The sequence below is a fragment of the Vanessa tameamea genome, chromosome 24 (genome assembly GCF_037043105.1).
Source record: "Vanessa tameamea isolate UH-Manoa-2023 chromosome 24, ilVanTame1 primary haplotype, whole genome shotgun sequence".
NCBI lineage: Eukaryota > Metazoa > Arthropoda > Insecta > Lepidoptera > Nymphalidae > Vanessa > Vanessa tameamea.
The window spans coordinates 6040233-6051380 of record NC_087332.1 but is presented as its reverse complement, the minus strand read 5'-3'; the positions used below and the strand labels follow the sequence as shown (position 1 = coordinate 6051380).

The 11148-nt window shown below is 32.0% G+C and overlaps 1 long non-coding RNA gene across 1 annotated transcript; it reads right to left on the bottom strand.

Annotated features, from left to right (window-relative positions):
- Positions 1–1860: 1860 nt before the first annotated feature.
- Positions 1861–10566, bottom strand: LOC113402668 (uncharacterized). The gene is made up of 2 exons (XR_003369240.2): positions 9908–10566; positions 1861–2702 (listed from the first exon to the last, which is right to left on the bottom strand). It is a non-coding gene; the product is annotated as an uncharacterized LOC113402668 (long non-coding RNA).
- Between the last annotated feature and the right edge of the window lie 582 nt (positions 10567–11148).

Sequence of the window (11148 nt, the reverse complement as noted above, 5' to 3'; positions counted from 1 at the left end):
ATAACCATCACATTATATGAGACACATAATATGTTGCAGTATAAGGAACTGTGCGTATTACTTCGTTGAGGTAGGCGCTGATGATTGTGGCATAATGTTATTCAATGGTAATTGTTGTTCAGTGAACGAATGTTGTCATATTACAACTTCAATTATCTATAACTATATGTATTCTCAGTATACGTTTAATTATGTTCATAAATTAAAAAAAGAAACTTTGTTACGTCTTTGGAATTTCCTGGATATTTTTTTAAAGCTCCAATTGTTAATAGTGCTTACGTTAGAAAATTGTTAATTATACTTATAGTTTATACACTAAATTTTCGTTACGTAATATGACGCAGACCACAGATAAAAAATAAATAACAATAAAATGATCGAGGTATGATTTTTATTAAAAGTTGATTCGTGGGTTCTTATTGTATAGAAAAAGTAAAGTAACATTCTGTTATAGTTCCATTGTTGGGCTAAAGTCTCTTTTCATTTTGAGGAGAATATTAGGAACTTATTCCACCATGTTGGACACATGCAGCTTGGTTGATACACATCTGGTAGATTTTCCTGACAATTTTATTATTTACTTCCGATCAGGAAATGAATTATAATCTACAATAGATAGATCTAGAATATTTTGTTTATGATTCACGTACTCGGAATCGGGATCACATCGGTTGTCTTGCGGAGTTATTTTTGTACATTTCAAAATACTAACATTTAATTATTGACATTCGCTCTTTCGTAAAGTTTGTTACTATATTATGTGCACTCGTTGCGAGATTGTTAAAATTATTTTTTGCATAAATGTTTCTTCATAAAAATTCTTTAACAGTATTTGATTTTAAGCTTACATATTTATAGTCTGCAGGCCCTTTTATTTTAATAGCTTATTGTATATGTACTTATATAGTAATTTGTAGTACCGATGGAACATCGATCAGTCTTTATAATTCTGTGATTAAATAGTTCCGACTATTTTTAATAATGAATTATTTCAAGACTAACTTAATTTATTACTTGTATGTAGTATATAATGAGGGCAAAGTTATCTTTCTACATTGAAAAATATTTTTGTTTTTTTTTTATCAGACCAGCCATGAAATCGATCAAGAAGTATTTTTTTTTTATGTATTTCATATGTATACTAAAAACGTTGGATATCTTACTATTACTGAGAGATGTCTGTAATGTATAAGTGAGAGACATTTTACTTTACACGAGGAAGTACAGATAATACATACAATATATATTATTTCGATATCAATTACAATTTACGGTGATCATATATAATTAGTTATTGTGGTAATGTGTTCTTATAAAAGAGTTTTCCCTGATGTTCGTTTCAAAAAAATATTGAAATATCGACTTTAAAGAGGATAAATGGATGTCGTAGTGTGAAGTTTTATTATGATTACAAAAATATACAAGTATAATATTATTGATATGCTAACATTCTTGCCACTATTCCACGCGGTCATGGTTTCTACAGTAGCTACTTTTCATTATTTTTTGTATACACAAACAAGGCCTTAATGTAAATAGTTCTCATGTAAATAAACATTATTATTTTAATGTTATAAATATTTAATATTAACTGTGAAATGTTTTAATTTCGGTCTTCTTATATGAATGTCTATTATTTTAAAGGATTTATGAAATCAACAATTTGTTACTATTTTGATAATATTATGGAATTTTCTCATCCTTTTTCTTAAATATATGTTAATGTTACTTATTATAAAAAAATCATTATACGTATAAGCCATTTTTTATACTTTATAGTACACTACATGCTATTCAATTATATTTTTTACGAATAAATACTTTTTATAAAGGTGTAACTTAGGCATAATAAAAAACATATTTAGAAATAATATATAACATCTTTATTGTTCCCTAAAACTATACGATAATTATTACAAAGGTATATAATTTATGTACGCTAGGGTGGGATCCTTTCTGGACTTTTTTTATCATAAAAAAGGTGATAGACATCCTTCCAATAAAATTAATTTAATTTTTTTTCAGTCTTAAATGGCAACACTGAATTAAAATTTTGTCAGACGGCTAGACGCAGTCTTATCAGTTAAATGGTTTTTTAATCATATTATATTTAAAAAAAACACAAATAGAAGCAGAAGTAAGCGTTATTTTATTTACATTTTGTTTAAGCAAAATCAAATTGGTAACTCGAATTATGCGGAAAGTAATAAGTAGCAGAAACCTAAGTATTTAACTAATAACTACATATAATTTTTATATATGGTAATTTTTGAAGGTTTCTCATAAAATATACAGTCAGAAAAAGAAAACCATTCAAAAAACCCTTTGCCTCTTTTTGCTTGTCCTTAATCACCTTAAGATCTACAATTCGATGCTACTTTATTGACAGAAAATATAGATTGTCGTATATTATCTGTACCTTAAATATGTCTAATGTATATTTAGAAAAAAATAAATCTCTTACCTACCAACAACAACCTCTTTTACAACTGTCAACAAAGCCGCATCAACTTATATTTATATATATTTTTAAATACAATAATTTATATAAAATACAAATGCATGAAAGATATGTTAGTTCTCGAAAAAGAATCATTTATTCAGTCAAATAGCACTTAAAACTAGTGAGTATTGATCGAACATTTTATGGAGTTCTTTTGAGATAGTAAAGACGAAAGCTGCTGAGCGAAGCGGGAATATATCTGGAAAAGAAAAGAAAAAGAATATTAGGGATTTTATTTTTAAATTATTTGTAACCTAGGTAGATTGATATACAGGTTACCCTATGGTCATAGACATTGGCGCTTTAGGAAATATTACCCATTCCTTAAATCGTCCCTGCGCTAACAACCTTGGGAACTGAAGTGACAAGTTATGTCTCATATGCCTGACCGGAATACAACTATACTAAAAAAATGTTGTTTAGCGGCAGAGTAACTGATGATACCTGCCTAGACGAGCTTGCAAAAAGCCCAACGATAAGTAAATATGTATGTATGTCACTAGTTTCGTTTAATCGTAATAATAATTGTGTAAAATGTTTAAAGTTTGTCTATACTAAATGAATATTACGATACATTTTTCCGTAATCTTTAATAGATTAATGTATATTATTTGCATGTATCGTCTTTAAATTCTTATCTCATTCTCTGGCATAAAATAAAAACGAGTAAAAAATAAAAAATGCATGGCTATGTATTTGGCCTATATATGGAGAATAATTCATTTCATAGTCATTGATCCATCATAGGTCCTGTTTTACGAACATATTGTAATTTGTAAATAACACCGTCTAAACCCGTCCGGTTTTTATTACCTTGTTATAGCTTGTCAGGTGGATAACTTTACTTTTTATTCATTTTTAATGTGATCTACTTAAACAGCTGATATTTTATACATTGAAATAGTTGTCAGTTTTTTTTTTCTGACTATAATTGCAAGAGTAAAATTTTAAGAGTTTATAAACTAGGTTGTAAAATAAAAATAATAATTTTAAATATTATTTTTTTATAAAGGGATATATTCTAGTGTTTATTTATTTTTCTTATCATGTTTATTTTTTTTAAGGTAAGTTTTTAGATGTGCATTTTGTTTGAACTGTTGGGTCTAGATAAACGATTTTTGAATGTGCAATTTTGTTCGATACAAAAATTAATGAATACAATTGTGTGAATCTCTCTCATTGTGTCGGCATTCTTTGCAAACTTTTAAACAATAAGGTACTTATTCACAAATAATAGATCTGTGTTAAAAAGTACATATCTATTGCGTACGGACCACGTTTTATTACTTGGTTGTACTTAATTTTTTTGCATCAATATTTATCATAAAGTTGCAAAAAGTGTTCATTTGTTTGAAACATTTTTTTTTCTGTTTGCGCAACATTTTTGGATAACCATAAACAAACTATTGTTTTTTTAGAACGCGGTCCCTTTAAAGGGCGATGTTATGAAATAGCTCACAGTAATTAAAAAAAATCTCTCCGTCTCTTTTTTATAGGACGTAACAAGCTCGATGTAAGCTCGGTCGACCGATGACATAAAGACTCCACTTAGCCTATGTGAAAAGGAAGTTCATAGCCAGTTACGTATTTATTACATAAATTCTTGCAATTGCCGTCATTATGAACTAAAAGTATTGTTTTTATGTATGTTATAGAATATACCATTATGTAAGTAACTTTTATTATTTGGTATAATAGAAATAATTATTTGTATATCAAAAGATCTTTAATATATTTAAATTTGCCAATTACAGACGTCTGATAGATACTAATTATAATAGAAGTGCATGTATTGTGGCTAAAAACTTGTAAGCGCACACCACATGTTCAAGAGTGCACCGGGCTCTGGTCATCCTTGGCTTAGTAGGTTCTGTGCACCTGTTCGATTAAACCTGGCGACATGTGCCTCAAATATAATGTATCTTGAAAGCCACACTGACAATACACAAGATATTTTTAACCCCACATTAATAATTTATTTTTCAACTAGTCGATAACAGATGGCGCTGCACGACGTTGCACATTTTCTCTTTTGGAAAAAAATAATGTTAATTTTCTTAAAAACATGACTGACTGACTGACCTGTCGGAGAATAGTTTGCTTTTTTAATTTGAATTCAAAAAGGTAAGTTTTTATAATTAATACACTCTTCTTCATCCTCATCTCGTGATCGCTAGGATCGTCAACTAGAACACATTATACCAGGAGATCATAGACATGTTGTAGTTTTATTTACTTCTTTCTAGGCAAGTGGCAGTCAATGAGTCAGAGAGTTACATAAAAATACTGACAGGTTTCCTTGACCTCCTGTCAATGCCGAGTAATGAAGACAAAACTGTTAAAAAATATTGTTTTCCTATGTTTTGCCAAAAGTATAATTTTTTATATGTTTTTCTATTTGTTATTTAATTAAACATTTTAAATACTTAAGAAATTCTTATTTTATTTTTATATAATAAGCGCGAAATGATACGCGGAAGTTAATAAATAAATAATGTCGTTCTTTTAAGATCAAGAAAAGCGAGTTATCTTCAGCTTATTACGGGGAGACGAGGTACCAGGCTCGCAGATAACGCGAGAGGCCACCATATGACGTACTGAGTATCAATGTAGTTATATACAGTGTAAATGTGCGTTTGTGAACAAGTACAGAGGTGTGTGTTAGCGCATGTAGGCGCGTCACAATCACAGCAACTGACGACATTTTGACGCATTCCATTTCCATCACAACACTTTTTGTCATTTGCGACGATCTTGTCACCTGTTTTGATAAGATTTATTATCCCAATATTGTTTTATTTTAGCTAAATTATCATATTTTTTATGTTTTTGTATTCAAATATGTGAACGATATATTTTAAGAAGTGACGATACGAACGACGTAAAGCGACTTTTTTCTAAATTGTAAGGTTGACGATCTCGTGCTCACACGGGGGCACGCTTGACGTGTTCGTTGCCTCTTAGAACTGCCTATGCGGAAACAGCTTCGCTAACGCTAACGTTCCTTTGGTATGAGATACTACCACTAGCATGTAGTTACTACGAGCGTCTAGTTAGTAGATACGAAGAGGAAAGATTTTCCACAACGTACACGAACAGCCCGAAAATACGAATGAGAATCTGCGACCCGTAGTGTATGTACGCGATTTGTCTCTGTGTATTATTTTCACATACGAAAGTGTATCTGATGTGTTGTTTGTAAGTCGCTGCTATGTTTCAGGTACTAGGAAAACATAGATCGATAGAGATGAGAACTGAATTAGTTTAACATCTTTATAGCGTACCTTTTTAGTGATTACTGATTATAGTTTAGTATACAAAAGTATTTTATAGCAATTTCTTATGCAATTATTTAAAATAGTAGACGTTTTTTTACAACCTATAGACTAGTTTCTTAACAAGTTTTTTATTAGTGCACCGATCGTGGTAGTCCGCATGGGTGAATTACTCTGATTAGGTAGGTGCAGAGTTGATTGAACCGCTTACGTTCTCATCATCTCGCGGTATCGCTGGTGCAGTGGTGTCAATGACTTGATAGATGACGAATACACCGAGAGAAAAACATTACATAGATTCAAGATAGGGTTGATTATCGAGGAGATCGTATATAAATTAGATTTGTTTTTATATTACGAAATTAGATTTCGATTTAATTTATTTCCATATAAAAGAGTTAAACAATATGCACCGATAAACTGAAAGGAGTTCAGTTTTATTTTAGTATAAATATAAATTTAAAAATGGAAGCGATAAAAATATAGTTTTTAAAACTGAAATCGTAATGATTGCCAGTTTTACTGTTTTGAGTTTTTGATATACATAGCGCATACTTTAGATTGAATTAATTTTAAAGGTTTTAAATATTTTCATACTAAAATAATTACACAAGTAGTAAAAGTTTTCAATAGGCCTGCAGCATTGTATTAAATGCCTCGCGAATACCAATCGACTAGTGTCATGTAGGTATATTTATTTTGTCATAATTGCTATAATAATTGCCGAAATCAGTATTTTTTGTTCATGAACATCAAGAGGTATTTAAATTGCCAAGGATACTTATAATGTTGTCGATATCTTGAGGTTTTTTATTGGGCCGCGATCGATAAAAGCGATAATTAAAATTTAAATACATCGCAGCACCAAAAAGAACTATCGACTGTGGCATTACGGCAAGAATGTTATGCAAGTTGCCACTTATGTAACTAAACTTGGTTCGGCATAACCAAGGTTGATAAATATGTAATGCTAAGTCTGAGTCTAAAGTTTGACCCACTAACTGCGTTCAGACGGCCTTAAGACTCGTGAACGTTATGAAATATTTTATTTCTTAATATTTATGCATCTGCAATGCAATGGGTAAAAGGACGGCTGAAATTATTGTTTATCGCTTGATCTTAATTATTTATATTAAGTCAATATATTATTAAGAGGTTGTTTTTATTTATCGAGTATTTATTATCATATGCCGTACCGGATCTATTATAAATAATTTCTGAGTAGACATGTTAAAATATGATGTATGGAAGGAATACTATAAAAAAAAAAATGTTGTCATATTTTTTTTATCCGTTTGAAGATAGATTATACCTTCGTTTACGACAGTGAAATCATCTTAACAAAAAAAATAAATCGTAATTTCAATGTTATTAAACCCAGAAACAGTCATCGTCTATTCGATATTACATTAGAATAGTCAAATAAAATATTTGAGTTCAAACTAATAAAAGAACCAGTTCCTTGACTAAGGTTTGTTGACTCCTTAAAATATTTTCGTTGTAAGATTCTATCTCTATAAATACTTCATAGGTAAGTAACAAACATGAGTTTTAAAACCGCATGGGATTACACACCTTGCAAGGAAATAAAAAAAAAATAAGAAATTTAATTAATAATTAATTTAAAGTCAATTATTACCTAAACGTATATGTAAGTGAAGTACTAGGTTATCATGAGTAATGAGGAGTCCGATTTCAGAATTGCAGCAGTTACCCAGTTTGAGATACTTCAATGAGACTTATATACTAACAATGTCGATTAATGTGCGTAATTTGGTATTCGTAAATAATGATTTTATACTTGCATAAGTAACACGACACCTGCCTGTACTGTACCTACTAGTGTTCATTTAATTATTTAAACGTAAAACCTTTAATTAGACCCGCCACCTGCCATTCGACCTTGTATTGCACCTTTGTACGCGACATGTATTTTGCATCGCAAAAAGTGCATATTTTCAACTTCAATTCATGTGCATGTACGCATGTTGAAAAAATGTCGCGGCTAACGATTATATTGTTACATGAGTTTTAGCTATATATTTAAAAAAAATAATGCATAGCCAATTGCAATTTATACAGCCTACTTTAAGTGTATCCTGTATTAAAAGTCAAATAAATAACAGCGGACTGTTAAAATACTAAAAAAGACTTGTATATCTATCTTTACTAATATTATAAATGCAAAAGTCACTGTCTGTCTGTCTGTTGTTCTGAAACGGTCGAACCACTGATCCGAATTTGATTAAACTTGGTATGAAGCATGTTTGAACTTTAAGGAACGGCATACGCTACCTTGTTATGTGTATCACCTGACGACCAATCCTTAAAATGCGAGCGAAGCCGCGGGCGACAACTTGTTTTATTATATTATAAAATGACTTGATATCTCGAAAGATATCAAAGAAAATTATCGCTTTGTTAATTTCACATCCGATGTCGAAGTATATAAAATATATAAACAGTAAATATTACTCCAATATGTGATACAATTACGTTTATGCTTTTTGTATTAGAGTTAGGTTAGTACCACATAATATGTTCATAGGTGTAGATAACATTTTACAACTTCGACCCATAATAATTAAATAGGCCTTGCTACTAGCGATAAGGCGAAAAACAATTGCATTTACGATTTTTAATTTTTTTTTTTAAATTTTAATAGATATAATATATTTCATCCGATTTGGTTAAGTTAGACGTTTCCTTAGAAACGAGCCGAAGAGTTCCATATAAAACATGTAAACCAAGTAAAGATAAAACAAACGTCGCTTAGCTCATGTTATCACAATCAAATTACGCCACATTAAGTTACGACACAGCTCGTCTCGACCATATTAAGTTACTGAAATAGCTGGTATGAGTTTAAATGATCTAACAAAGGAAGACGGCCACGTGCGAAGCATAACTTTATGAGCAAAAAAATATGGCTAGGGAGGTAGTGACCTATGATGACGCAACCCAAAAAACAGGCCACGCTGCAGTGGACCGGGGTCAAGGAGGGTCACCACGAAGACATCGCTTAATCGTCTCATGTGCGAAACTTAACAGACATCTGAATCATCGAATTAAACGAAAACAATACCTCGAAAGTTACATGTTTTTTTTTTTCAGTACTATGGCGATATATATGTTTTTAATTTATAATGTCAATTTTAGTATTATTATTTTAATAAGGTGATTTTTTTATCTGTAGTCCAATAAAGGCGGGAATAAAGACGCGATGATGAGCATTTTCGAGTGTCGCCGAAGAGCGCCGGGCCGCGTTCGCGTCTATTTTGAACTCCCGATCGAGCGCTCGCCGGGTTGTTGAACTGGATATTTCGGCAAACACAGGCGCATTACGCGTTTTGTTAATCTGGAAGTATTATGACACTCCCGTGTTATCATTGTGAAATACCTTTAGGGCATGTACATAAAATATGTAATACTTATTATGAGGAAGCTTATGAAATTGTCGTTTTCGTGAAGGATAATTAACCTACCTGCGCGATTTAAAATTGTTTAAGTAATTTGTGCGACAATGATAATTAATTGTAGCGAATTAAATGATAACATTCATAATACAAATGAGCACGATGTAATGTTTTTGCGAAACTGGACGCAAACATGCGGAGATCTGTTGTGATAGTGTGCGTGCTTTCATCTACTTGTATGTGTGTGTTCAGTTTGTGTGTGTACGTGGAAGCGCGCGATGAAATAAAATATGTCCGGTCATCGAACCCGCGGTCGGTGCCATAAAAATTGCGATACTGGCCGAAATTCGGACAGAAAATTAAAAAATGACAAGTTATTATTAATATAGAATTTTTGAGAAAATAGTTTGAATACAACTATTTAGGACTGACAGCCATGTAGGTATTGGATTCCGTATTATTAAGTTACATAAAATTACAGCATAAAAAAATATTGAAGGACAAAGAACGAATAAAATACCTGTTCTTAAAAAAGTTCATGTATGTTTTATACTAAATTTGAAATTACTATATGACTCATTAAAATGTTGAATATATAATTTCAAATTAATAATAATTATTAAAATATTCGTAACATGTTGTATAAACTAAAAATTTAATTACTTTGAATTCTGTTTGCATTAACTCCGAGAAGAACTACTAAAAATACTTACGTCAACAGAATAAGGATCTTCTGTAACAGGCGTTTTTTAGGCCAAGTTACTGCACAAAGTATTTTTTCTATGTCTGCATTTCCGGATAGCCCGCGGCGCGCATGTCAGCTGATTTCCATCCAATGACCTTGCGTACACGCCCCCCTTCAGTATATTTACAGCTGTTGTCATAATTTGGCAGTCAGTTAGGTCTCAAGGGAGAGCCTCCTCTTCCTGCAAGAAGATGTTTCCTCCGGGCGCGTGCCAGTAAGGATTCTCCGTCTGCCGCAGCACATATTGCCTCATAGAAGGTAGAAAGGGTTTAATAGATTTCTGTGGGATCTAGCCCGATCATTTTGTAGCTTTAATATTGTCCGGTAGGATCGAGAACCTTTGCCTCCATTTTATCAAGTAAGATTCTAATAAGAGAGTTCAATACACACCGGTCGGGTCCAAACTCTTAAAAGCCATCGACAGTTAGTACTGACCGGTAGGATCTAGGGTCAGTACGTCCATATTGGTGATCGATTATTCCCGTTTTCAATATAGTCCAGTTGGGTCCAAAGTAACAATATCCATTGCGTAGCACAGTTTAACACAAAGTTCGTTTCGTGCACCGAGTCGCGATGTACAGGGTATTACTTTTAACACAGTGGTCTGTCCGCGCGTACGCCGTGACGGGCTATGAGCGGTGCGGCGCGAGCGCCGGTTTATATGATGAAAGCGCCTTCCGGGGCTGCCATCTCGCGGTGAGTGGAATAAACATTAGAAAAGCCTTTTCCGATCGCTTGTAACGGATAGGGTTACCATGGCCGTAAACTTACGTCATTTCGGTGCAATTCAGTGCTAACATCTGTAGCCATTGATAAGAATAAGCTTAAAAAACGATCAAACGGCATATGCTCAATGGCTTTAAAACAAGATTGACTGGCCCAGCGCGGATGGGTACCACCTGCGCCAATATAAAGGTGCGAAATTAATATTAGTTTTTAAATTGGGTCCTTAATCGCTTATTTTATGTGTTTTAAAATTTTTATAAGAAATTACTCGCAATATGCACTTCATGTATTTGACATTTAATACACTAATATAATTCATAATTCGAGCTTACAGCTTATAATATTTAAGTGGTCAAGAAGCGTCAAGTTGCTTTAATAAAAATATCGATCGTATAATTCTCTCAGCACAATGTATTTGCTTAGATCACAAAACTTTGTAACATAGTAAAGAGGTCAAAATTATGTCCGTATAGCGTTGACAAT